This window comes from Neofelis nebulosa, chromosome 1, assembly GCF_028018385.1.
Source record: "Neofelis nebulosa isolate mNeoNeb1 chromosome 1, mNeoNeb1.pri, whole genome shotgun sequence".
Taxonomy (NCBI): domain Eukaryota; kingdom Metazoa; phylum Chordata; class Mammalia; order Carnivora; family Felidae; genus Neofelis; species Neofelis nebulosa.
This window is the reverse complement of record NC_080782.1, coordinates 201595854-201609563: the sequence shown is the minus strand read 5'-3', so window position 1 is coordinate 201609563 and position 13710 is coordinate 201595854. Positions and strand designations below refer to the sequence as shown.

The following is a 13710-nucleotide window of genomic DNA, read 5'->3' as shown; positions in this document are numbered from 1 at the left end:
TGGACCCACAAAAGTATGGCCATCTAATCTTTCACAAACAGGAAAGAATCCAATGGAATAAAGACAGTCTCTTCAGTAAGTGGTGCTGGGAAAACTGGACAGAGACATGCAGAAGAATGAACCTAGACCACTTTCTTACACCATACACAAAAATAAACTCAAAATGGATGAAAGACCTCAATGTAAGACAGGAAGCCATCAAAATCCTCAAGGAGAAAGCAGGCAAAAACCTCTTTGATCTTGCCCGCAGCAACTTCTTACTCACCATGTCTCTGGAGGCAAGTGAAACAAAAGCAAAAACAAACCTCTGAGACCTCATCAAAATAAAAAGCTCTGCACAGCGAAGGAAACAATCAGCAAAACTAAAAGGCTACCTAGAGAATGGGAGAAGATATTTGCACATGATATATCAGATAAAGGGTTAGTATCCAAAACCCATAAAGAACTTATCAAACTCAACACCCAAAACACAAATAATCCAGTGAAGAAATGGGCAAAAGACATGAATAGACACTTCTTCAAAGAAGACATCCAAATGGCCAATTGACACATGAAAAAATGCTCCACATCACTCATCATCAGAGAAATACAAATCAAAACCACAATGAGATACCACCTTACACTTGTCAGAATGGCTAACAGTAACAACTCAGGCAACAAGAGATGTTGGCGAGGATGCAGAGCAAGAGGATCTCTTTTGCATTGTTGGTGGGAATGCAAGCTGGTGCAGCCACTCTGGAAAACAGTATGGAGGTTCCTCAAAAAACTAAAAATAGAACTACCCTACAACCCAGCAATTGCACTACTAGGCATTTATCCACAGGATACAGGTATGCTGTTTCAAAGGGACACATGCACCCCCATGTTTATAGCAGCACTATCAACAATAGCCAAAATATGGAAAGAGCCCAAATGTCCCTCGATGGATGAATGGATAAAGAAGATGTGGTGTATGTATACACACACACACACACACACACACACACACACACATACACAATGGAGTATTACTCAGCAATCAAAAAGAATGAAATCTTGCCATTTGCAACTACGTGGATGGAACTGGAGGGTATTATGCTAAGTGAAATTAGTCAGAGAAAGACAAAAATCATATAACTTCACTCATATGAGGACTTTAAGAGACAAAACAGATGAACATAAGGGAAAGGAAACAAAAATAATATAAAAACAGGGAGGGGGACTAAACAGAAGAGACTCATAAATATGGAGAACAAACTGAGGGTTATGGGAGGGGTTATGGTAGGGGGGATGGGCTAAATGGGTAAGGGGCACTAAGGTATCTCCTCCTGAAATCATTGTTGCACTATATGCTAACTAATTTGGATGTAAATTTTAAAAAATAAAAAATAAAACAAGTTAAAAAAAAATCAATGCACAGAAATCGGTTGCATTTCTATACACTTTCTGAAGTAACAGAAAGAAATGAAGAAATCAATCCCATTACAATCGCATCAAAAACCATAAAATCCCTAGAAATAAACCTAACCAAAGAGGTGAAAAATCTATACACTGAGAACTATAGAAAGCTTATGAAATAAATTGAAGAAGACACAAAAAAATGGAAAAATATTCCATGTTCATGGATTGGAAGATCAAAAATGTCAATACTATCCAAAGCAATCTAGATATTTAATGCAATCCCTATCAAAATAACACCAATATTCTCCACAGAGCCAAAACAATCTTAAAATTGGTATGGAACAAGAAAAGACCCCAAATAAGCAAAGCCATCCTGAAAAAGAAAACCAAAGCAGGAGACATCACAATCCTGGGTTTCAAGATGTATTACAAAGTTGTAATCATCAAGACAGTATGGTACTAGCACAAAAACAGACACTTAGATCAATGGAACAGAATAGAGAACCCAGAAATGGACCGACCCACAAACATATGGCCAATAATCTTTGACAAAACAAGAAAGAATATCAAATGGAATAAAGACAATCTCTTCAACAAATGATGTTGGGAAAACTGGACAGCAACATGCATAAAAATGAACGTGGACCACTTTCTTACAAAAAAATAAACTCAAAATGTATGAAAGACCTAAATGTAAGATGAAGCCATCAAAATCTTAGAGGAGAAAGCAGACAAAAACCCTTTGACCTCAGTTGCAGAAACTTCTTCCTCAACATGTCTCTGGAGGCAAGGAAAATAAAAGCAAAAATGAACTATTGGGACCTGATCAAAATAAAAAGCTTCTGCACAGCGAAAGAAACATTCAGCAAAACTAAAAGGCAACCAACAGATTGGGAGAAGATATTTGCAAATGACATACCAGATAAAGGGCTAGTATCCAAAAATCTATGAAGAAATTATTAAACTCAACACCCAAAAAACAAATAATCCAGTGAAGAAATGGGCAAAAGACATGAATAGACACTTCTCTAAAGAAGACATCCAGATGGCAAATAGACACATGAAAAGATGCTCAACATCACTCTTCATTAGGGACATACAAATCAAAACCACAATGAGATACCACCTTACACCAGTCAGAATGATTAAAATTAACAACTCAGGCAACAACAGACTTTAGTGAGGATTACAGAGAAAAAGGATCTCTTTTGCATTGCTGTTGGGAATGCAAACTGGGGCAGCCACTCTGGAAAACAGTATAGAGGTTCCTCAAAAAGTTAAAAATAGAACTACTCTACAACCCTGCAATTGCACTACTAGATATTTATCCAAAGGATACAGATGTTCTGTTTCAAAGGGGCACAGGCATCACAATGCACCCCATGAACCCCAAAGTGTTTATAGCAGCACTTTCAACAATAGCCAAAGTATAGAAAGAACCCAAAGGTCCATCGACAGATGAGTGGATAAAGACAATGTGGTATGTATATATATATATATATATGTATATATATATATACATATATATATATATACACACACACATATATGGTGTGTGTATATATATATATGTGTATATATATATATATATATATATATATATATGCGCAATGGAGTTATTGCTTGGCAATCAAAAAGAATGAAATCTTGTCATTTGCAACAATGTGGATGGAACTAGAGGGTATTATGCTAAGTGAAATTAGTAAGAAAAAGACATATCATATGACTTCACTCATATGTGGAATTTGAGATACAAAACAGATGAACAAAAGGGAAGGAAACAAATATAAAAACAGGGAGGGGGACAAAACATAAGAGACTCTTACATATAGAGAAAAACTGAGGTTTGCTGTAGGAGTTGTGGGTGGGGGATGGGCTAAATGGATAAGGGCATTATTAAGGAAGATACTTGTTGGGAGGAGCACTGGGTGTTATATATAGGGAATAAATCACCGGAATCTGTTGCTGAAATCATTATTCCACTATATGCTAACTAGGATGTAAATTAAAAAATTAAATAATTAAATAAAAATTAAAAAGTAAATATCTTACACAATGCACTACAAGACTGTAATTCGAAATCACCAGAATTTGAAGTCAGGTATATTTGACTCAAGATTCCAATCATTTTAAACATACATTTTTGCAGGATGAAACCCCATTCACCTTATTTAATTATGTTATCTTCTTCATTTATAAAATAGATAATTCTAACAACATTGATTTGGATCACTAAATGGCATTACCAACTCAAGATACCTATAATAATAGGTACTCATACATATTTTCTTTCCATCTTGGTCACAGGCTTAATTCCCACTTACTAGGTATCACCAATTGCTTCCTAAATTAATATTTCTGTTCTTATAAAGCAACTATTAACTTATATTGCCTCCTAAACTCTACAAATGCAAAGATAACCTCAGTCCTCTAGGAACTCACTATCTATTGGTAAAAAATCTTTCATAGAGATTTACAATCTCTATAAATAATACATTTCAAAGTGCTGGTTATAGGCTGAATGTACTTGTTCTGAACATAATTATACAACACCAAAAACAACAAAAACAGTCAATATTTAAAAATGAATGGTTTCATACAAAAATCTGGGAATTTGTTGTTCTCCTAAAAAAATTACACTATAGGCAATGCTGAGCTATGTCATTACATGGCAACAACTGGCAAGGGTTGAGTAGCATCTATATACTCTTTAACATGGGGCAAGTGTCTTTTGGGTTATTACAGGTGGACCCCATACACCTACTTCTCTTCTTTATATTATCTGTCAGGTTTTTGTGTTCTCAACTCTTATAGAAGCCCTTAGGCTCTATAAAGATCAGGACAAGTTCTGGCACAGTATCTACACAGGTAACTATCCATCACGTATCTGTTGAATAAATAAATGACAGAAATCCAAAGTAAGCACAGTAGTTTTTTAATTAACCATTCCTTCTAAGACTCAAACCAATTTTTTATCCATTGACAACTGATCTAGGGAAATAACTGAGAGGATATGAAATTCTCAGCATGAGAACGCTTGGAAATAATCAAGTGTGCATCTTACAATAAGGTAATAGATCATCAGCACAATAGTTGGCCATCAAAAGTAGAAATGTATTTAATCCAGACCTTTTAACCATGTATTTGCTGTGTTTGAGAGATTTTCATGTATTCCCAGAATTGAATTAGGCTTTTTCTATAATGCCTTTTCCTAAATTACATGTTAAGAAAAACAGACAATAGAAAACAAAACCCGTTAACAATATTTTTGTGAAAAGAGGGGAAAAAAATTGGATAAGCCCAGCAATAATAAAGATATACTTTGAAGTCATAAAAACCTGTTATGGCTCTACCAATGACTACCAATTTAATAATAGCCACATTATTGAATATCTTAAATTTGTGTCCTTTCCTCTAAAAATAGAGATGACACTTAGCTTTTATATTAGCTCTGAGCTTAAACAGTATTGCCATCAAAAAAAGAAAAAAATGGCCAAACAATACACATGGCACATAATAAGTCCATGAATAAAATGCAGTGTTCTTTTTTGTTTTTCTTTCTTACTTTGAAATAGTAACATGCCTTAACAATCGCTTTTAAAATCATAAGGAATCATTATTTCTAAATCCTTACATTTTACATTATATGATATTTTCTTTTTTAATCAAACATTGTCGAAAATAATGTTATTGGAAAATGAATAATGCCAATTATACAAATAAAGCTTATATATTCAAAATACACATATATCTATGTGTTTGTGTGTCAAAGTATATATATGTGTGTGTGTGTGTGTATATATATATATATATATGTGTGTGTGTGTGTGTATCCACATACAAACATATACATCATCCAAGAGAAAGTTCTAGGCATTTAAACAACAGCCATAAAACCAGTATCTTAGCTTCCCTGAAGGCTATGATTGAATGCATCTTATCTTACAATAGTGACCCCATGTTCTTCTGTGCCAAGTGTGCAAGTCCCAGCAGTGAATTTAAACCCAATCTCATTTTAAGTTTCCATTGTACTCAGCATGATCCTCATTTTTCACTGCATTGCCCTCGTCAGGGCCATGGTCCTGTCTAGGACACTGCTACCGATACACCAGGAGCTGCAACTGAACTTATAACTATACATACTTTTCCTCCTACCACAGAAATATTACTATAAATGAAAGCAAACAGACTTTTATACTTTGAAGCGCGTGGGGAATCTGAAATAGCAGTAACAGCATGCCTAGGATCAATGTTAAATAGCAACACTAAGTGGCTCACCTCTGACCCTCAAAGAATAACAAATAATTGTATTAATAGTTTTCTATACATTAACACACATTTAGAAAGGCTTTTATCTAGAGATGAAGACATCATCTGGTACAGGGAAGCCCACATCCTGAAACTAACTGGATACAGATAATCTGCAAATATATGACAGCTTTCTAATAATTGTAAACACATGTATACTACTTGTTTTTAGGTGTAATTTTTTAAAGGGGGTCTTTCAACATGTATTGAGTAAAAGGTGTGTAAAGGAAATGTTAGTAGATTAGCACAACATAAGTGAGGATATTCCAAGTGCACCCAACAGCACGCTGTTATCTTCTTCCTCTCCTTATACAGCTATTCCCCGGGTGAGTCTGAGCTCTCACAGGGTCACTCAAGTACCCTGAACCAAAGGTTCCAGAACAACTCTGTCCTCTCCTTCCTATTCTGTCCTCTTCTATTATTTGCAAACAGCAAGCACAATTTTACTGTTGTTCACCTGTAACTGTCTACTACCTAGAAACTCCTCCATTCACATACACAGTAGACATTTATTACCTACTATTTGCCACCATTGTCCTAGGTGTTGAAGACAAGGAGTGAGCAAAACAAAGTCTGAGACCTCACGAATCTTATATTCCAGTGGGAAGATGGGAAAAAAATTTTAAATAAAACTGGAGTATACTGTCAAGTAATTTCAAATGTTATAAAGAAAAAAAAGGCAAAAAGTTGTGGGGTGACAGTAGATAATCCAGTTGGTCAAAGAGGGCCTCTGACAGTTGAGCGGAGGCCTGAATGAGAGGAATGAGTGTAGTCTTGGGAAGAGAATCCAGGTACTTGTGGGTCTGTCTGTCCTTTAAAGACAATACCGAAGCTACTCAACATTTGCCTAATCAAACAGAGGCTTAACAGAAGAAACCGTTTGGAAGGAGGAAATGTATTTCTAGCGTTGCTCCTCTTTTCTAGCTAACATACTTTTCAATTTTATAAAAATTAACTTCGAAACTATCAGCTTCTCAGAGGTTTCTAGTGCTTTAAGAGCATCCATAACACCAACATTTCCTGCTTATGTACGTTCATTTTTCCTGCTGGGGTGAAGGCCCACTGCTTTTATTTTACGTTCAAAAAGTATAACAAACGATGGGCACCTGGGTGGCTCAGTCGGTTAAGTGTCCTACATCGGCTCAGGTCATGATTTCATGGTTTGTGGGCCTGAGCCCCCCCACCCCCACCCCCCGGGTCAGGCTCTGTACTGACAGCTCAGAGCCTGGAGCCTGCTTCAGATTCTGTGTCTTCTTCTCTTCCTTCCCCTCCCCCGCTTGTGCTCTGTCTCTCTTTCTCAAAAATAAATACACATCTTTAAAACTTTTTTTAAAAAAGTATAACAAACATTTTGCAAAGAGGACAAATCCCATTACTGAGTGCCTGCTATGTAACAGGAATATGGCTCTGAATTCAGAGAGACCTACATAGAAATTCTAATGGTGTTACTCTTTATCCATGTGATGCTACAGCCTGAATGTTTGTATCCCTCCCCAAATGTTATCTGTTGAAATCCTAATCTCTAAAGACAATGGTATTAGGTGACCTTTGGGAGGAGATCAGGACAGGACAGAGTCCTCATGAAAGGGATTAGTGCTCTGACAGATGACACCCAAAAGAACCCCCTAGCCTCCTTTATCCAATGTGAGGATACAAGGAAAACTATGATCAGAAGAGGGCACTCACCCAACCATGCTGCCACCCCGATCTTGGACTTCCAGCCTCCAGAACTGTGAGCAATAAATTTCTTCTGTGTGTAAACCACCCAATCTGTGGTATTTTATCATAGCAGCCTGAATAAACTAAGACAGAGCAGGCTGTTCACATCACTTGACCCTCACGCTTAATAAGTCATAATGAAAGGCAAACTTCCTCAGCATTTTTTCTGGAAGGATTTCAAGAGGTCATGTGCACAAAATGCCTGAGCACTGCTTGGCACTCCAGAGGAACAAAGGAGACCACAGGTAGTGGATTTTTCCCACGCTTTATTCCGTGTGATTTTTACAACAGCCCAGTTTCCCCAAGAGGAAATCAAAGTCCTGAAAAGTTAGGTAATTTCTCCAAGCTCTCACAGAAGTGGAAAGCTAAACTTCAAACCTAGGATCTTTACAACCACAAACACCTGTTTTGTTTTTTGGTTTTCATTTGTTTTTTGTCTGCTATGTCACTTCACAAATAATAAATGCTTTAGATTTTTTTTGCTCACCTGTCATATCTAATCACTCTCTAAGGCCTGGATATTACTTGTGTTTTGTTTTGAAATGGTTCTTTCATACATCTCTTCATTCTCACCACGAGCACCACAATCCTGACAATTATCACCATACAATGGGAATATGATGATATTCAAATCAGCCTTTTTGTTTCCCATTTCCTCCTCTATCCCCAAATTGCTTTCTCTAAATCACTCTGAGAGTAACATTCATGGACTCAAATCCAAGTAGAACATCAAAAATAATTTAAGCCAATTCTATCCATTCTTGAAGCATTTCCCGGATGATGTGGATTGGATTTTCCTTCCACGATTCCTCATGGATTAAAGTATATGAACCTTCTCTAGTGTCTATTCTATAAAGGCTTCATTTAAGATCATTTACACTATGGGGTGCCTGGGTGGCCTAGTTGGTTAAGCATCCGACTTTGGCTCAGGTCATGATCTCATGGTTCATGAGTTGGAGCCCCAAGTTGGGCTCTGTGCTTCCAGCTCAGAGCCTGGATAGAGCCTGCTTCAGATTCTGTGTCTCCCTCTCTCTCTACCCCTCCCCGCTTATATTCTCTCTCTCGCTCAAAAATAAATAAACATTAAAAAAATTTATGATCATTTATATTCGAATGCTCCTGTATGAAATCTTTGGGGAGGAAGGAAGAGCAACCCATTTGGCAAATAAGATCTGGCTTATACTATTATTTTATTATTATTACTATCATCATCATCATTATCATCATTATAGAACCAAATAAAGCTACATCTTGCATAGCTGAGAAGTCAAATGATTTTTTTTAATTTAATTAGTTTTTGCACTCATGTGAAGTTGGATTATGTCAGGTGAAATACGAAAAAAATATTGCCTAGTATTGTCTAGTAGCAGTAAAAACAGAAACTAAAGGTAAAAGCTTCCCCTTCAAACAGTGACTTTTTCCCCCTAGTATCTACATTGTTTCCATTCTCCTAGGTTAAGCAGCCCAGAGGTACAACAGTTAGCAACAGATACTAGTTTTTCTGCTCCTTTGACTACTTCCACAAAGACCTTTGCAGATCAGTTATGGGGTAGTCAAATGAGCAGGAAAACTAATACCCATTGAACTGCAAGGTCGTTGAGATCAGGAACAATGCATTAATGATAATTTTTATATATACCTAGCATGGGTATAAAATAATTGCTACATTCGTATGTAAAGGGGATATGGTTTGAAAACTGGCAGCAAATGTATTTGAAATGACATGATGACTGATGAAGAAAAGATTGGTTTAAAAACACATGCTATATTTCTTTCAACTTACTTTTTATTGTTATTTCAGAACCTTTAATCTTTTAGAAACTTTCTAATGAAATAGTTTGAAAGGCAAATCAATTAACTTTTTCATTTCCCTTCCTACCTCTTGCCTCTCAACAAACTCCCAAGAAGAAAAGTGCATTATACACACGTTCTTAGTGGGTTTACAGATAAAGAAAAACAACCTCCCTACTGGCTTACATTTTCTAACATTTTCAGGTAATTATCTGAAACAGACCTTGTAAAGGTAGAATCCACTTCCTTGAATCTGTCTTTTGAGCAGAATCCAAAAGCAAAGGGACCAAAATAAGGAAATCAATTCCTGCCAACGAGTGTCTGAAAAGCTCCAGCTAAATGAACTGATGTAATCTCAGTGCAGAACTTGCAGGGAGGAACGCAGGAATTCTCATCACTCCTGAATCTCCAGGAGGGAGGAGGAGGCTGAGTGAGGCACTCCAGCAGTTCCAGCTGGTGGAAGTCAAAGATTACTGATAAGACAGGCCGAAGGCATGCTCCCCTGCTTCAGCGTAGGTGATGTGTCTTGCGCTATTTCAGCAGGCCACAAGTGACAGGAATCCAAGGTACCACTATCAATCTTATTTGCCCCAAACAGATAGTGAAACATAGACAAGAAATTGGAGAGATTAGATAGATAGATTAAAACACAAAAACAAAAAAAACAGAAAAACACAACACACATTCAAGCTTATGACCTGTGCCCCAATTCCTCAACATATTGCAGGAAAAATTCCAGTGTTTCTCAGAATTGGTGCAAGCGTGCTACAGCCATCTGACAAAAGAAAAGCCTTCTTTGCAGTTCCCAAGACTGGTGAGGGAGAAATTTGCAGAGGATGCGAGATTTTTTTCACAATGTTAACCATCTTAGATAATATAAAAGGCAAGCACATCTCCTGCCATTTTACTGTATGACTGCATATTGCACATTGTATACTGTTAGCTCACATTTGCAGAGGCAGATATATGTTGAAAAGGAAGAAAAAGATCATCATCAGGAACTATGAACAATTGTGTGTTCCTTACAACATCTGGAGTACTGGCCTTAAACTATTCCATTTTTTTAAAACTGTCAAAACTGTATACAGATATATTTCATTCAGCAATCTAGTGAATTGCAAAATTATTGTGAAATCAGAAGTATTGGGAGTGAATTGGTGGCCTAAAACAATTTTGGAGAAATTACTTAAACATGTGTCAGCTTAATTAAACTGATGTAAATTCGGTCTTTTCTAATGTGTTTGAGAACAACAGCATATATTCATCACTTTTCTTTTAAAAAAGAAGAGAAGAAATCTAAAGCACATGCATTAAAGTTTCCTAATCCAGGACAGAATGTGCTTAGTGGTAAATAGCTTCAAAGAACTAGAATAATGTTGGTATTTTACTCTATATCTATCTAAAGGTTATGTAAATCAAAATGGGGTAGATATGCTGCAGTAAATAACCCACAATGGTTAGTAGTTTAAAGCAAATAAAAAAGGTTTATTCCTCACACATATTACATGATCATCACAGATCAGCTAGAGGCTCTGCTTTGTGTCCTACTCACTTTCGGATCTTAGTTGATGGAACAACTACTACCTGTAACATTGCTGGTTGCCATGGTAGAGAGAAATAAAGAGTCTGGACAATCTTACATGAGCAATTACATGCTCCAGCCCAGCAGGAATAAACCTCACTTCTGCCCACAACTCACTGTGTACTATTCACAAGAGACCATCTAACCACAAGGGAGTAAGCATAAATATCAGAAGAAGCAGCCACCATTTATTAAGGGCCAACTAAGTGCTCAGTTTGGGGAGGTGCTTTAACTACTTTGCATAATTTTAACACATACAGTAACTCTTGTAGGTAGGTATTATTAAGGTTCCATTTGGCTTACTAAATGAAACTGAGGCTTATAGAACTTAAGCTTTCCAAAGCAAAAAAGCTATTACTATCTGACAATGGTCACCCTCCTTTCTCCATACCACACTGCTGTTTCTCCAATTAGGTCTCAGGTATTATTTAACTCTTCACCTTAAAAGCAACAACAAAATGCATGCTGCATGCATATGGCCATTTTGATGTGACTTTGTGATTTAATATAACAAAATGTTTGTAAAGGATGTTAATGATATAGAGCTAAAAGATGATTTTAATCATTTTTTTACAAAAAAAGGAAAACACAACTTAAAAAAATGTGAATACTCTTTGTATTCATTGCAACTCAAAAATATACAGCAGTCTCTGGATATGTTCCAAGACCCTCAGTGGATGCCTCAAACTGTGGATACTACTAAACCCTATATATACTATGTTTTGTTCCTATACATACTTACCTATGGTAAAGTTTAATTTATAAATTATTCACAGCAAGATATTAATGACAATAACTAATAATATAATAGAACAATTGTAACAATATACTATAATAAAAGTTATATGAATGTGGTATCTCTCTCTCAAAATATCTTACTGTACTGCATTCACCCTTCTTGTGGTGATGTGAGATCATAAAATATCCACCTGATGAGATGAAGTGAGGTGACTGACATAGGCATTGTGATGTGGCATTAGGCTACTACTGACCTTCTGACATGAAGTCAGAAAGAGGATCGTCTACTTCCAGGGTGCGGTTGACCACAGAAAGTGAAACCATGGATAAAGGGGGACTACGGCACTACAAATAAGTTGCAGAGCTACAGGTAATGTGATGAATCCACATGATTTTTATATGCATCAAGACCTATAGGAGAATGAAGAGAGCGCAAGAACATTTTGGCACAAATTATTCAATTAAAAAAAATATGATATGCCACTCCCTAAATTTCTCCTTTTGTCTCTTTCCTTTGCTCGGATAGTTCTCTTGGCCTTGGTTTTAACTTCAGAAAATAGTCCCATCTGGTCCCAACTGTTAAAGTGCTAGAGACCTCTGTTGAGCAGCAACTTCAAAATTGCCAAGTGTTCTAACTCCTTGATATTGGAAAACAGTAGACTGGAAAATTACAGGAGATTGGTTTCCATAGAGTCTTGTTTACAACTGTAGCTGGTAAGTAGACAGCTCCAACTCATTCTATGGCAAGTGGTTTCTCTGAAAATCTCCAGATCAAACAAAACAAAACAAAACAAAACAAACCAAACCGTGCAGCAAATTTAAAATCCTATTTATTCCTTCCTAAAGTGCTGCATTTTATAGAGGCAATCAGCCTGAGTACCAGCACAAGAGCCTAAAATATTTTCTACATTTAATATAAATATTATAAGCACAAAAATTACGTGAATGGTAATAAAATAATAAGGACTATTTTTAAAAACCTAATAATCAGCGCTTTTATTGCATCAAATGCATTAAACTTCTTTGAATTGAAGCCTTTTCATCATAATGTACTAAATTAAATATCTGTTCCTTGTAGAATATGATTCTGTGAAACTAGATTAAAATCAAATCATGGACAAAATCAATTTTACTTACAATAATCCTAGCCTACTGAGATTCCAGTCTAGTAATCATAATAAACGTCTCTCCCCCCTCATGTTTTTCCCAGTTTAGACTTTCCCAAAAGATGTAATTTGTCAACCATGCACACTTCTTAAAATGTATTTCATTAGAGTACTATGAACAGAAACAAACAGCAGGCATTCAACAACCCTTTAGGGCATTCCAAGGGGGAAAAATATATGTATGTGTATCTATATATGTGTGTATGTGCCTGTGTAAAGAGATAGATGTTTGATAGATGAATATTGATATGTATATCTGCAGAAATGGAATCCAAACAAACCTAAGGGATTACTTGATTTAAGAAAGAATGATAAATATTTAAGCTGTCTTGGGGGAATTACTCTGACATTGGATCTTGGGATTACTTCTCACATAAAACTCAGAGGATTTGGTATCTTGTCAGGAAACTGGAATGAACCATGCTTACATGATGTTAATCATGCATTTAATCATTCTTTTGTTGCAAGTCCACTATAAAATGAAAAGAAAACATGCAAGTGTTCCACCCACCCCACCCCTCCACATCTGAGCTTTTTAAAAGAGGAACAGGAGTTTAGATGTGTTCATTTAGGGGGAAAAAAAGTTTTGGGCGCCTGAGTGGCCCAGTTGGTTAGCATCTGACTCTTGATTTTGGCTCAGATCATGATCTCATGGTTTGTGAGATCGAGCCCCACGTTGGGCTCTACACTGACAATGTGGAGCCTGCTAGTGATTCTCTCTCTCCCTCTCTCTCTGCCTCTCCCTGGTTCTCTCTCATACTCACTCTTTCTCATAAATAAATAATTTAAAAAGAATAAAAGTTTTTTATTCATCTAATTTTAAAATACCTGAAAACAAGTAAAATTTCACTTAAAGATATGATTATTCTTTCAGAGATGCTATTCAGTTATTTAAAATTATATTCTGGTTTCAGATAATTACTGAACTTCAACTCCAATATAACAGAAGTGAGAAAGAATTGAGTTTGGAAGCTTCCTAATCATGTCATATACATGCTAGGAATCTGAGAGCTAAAAATTCTACTA

At 36.2% G+C, this 13710-nt stretch overlaps 1 protein-coding gene and 1 long non-coding RNA gene across 12 annotated transcripts in view; one reads left to right on the top strand and one right to left on the bottom strand.

The window, feature by feature from the left end:
- PCDH9 (protocadherin 9) overlaps window positions 1–13710 on the bottom strand; it is a 925564-nt gene that overhangs the window by 743181 nt on the left and 168673 nt on the right. The window lies entirely within an intron of this gene.
- LOC131484753 (uncharacterized) overlaps window positions 11773–13710 on the top strand; it is a 128803-nt gene continuing 126865 nt past the window's right edge. The window contains exon 1 of the long non-coding RNA XR_009248432.1: window positions 11773–11888. This is a non-coding gene — a long non-coding RNA (uncharacterized LOC131484753). The remainder of the gene's footprint in view (window positions 11889–13710) is intronic.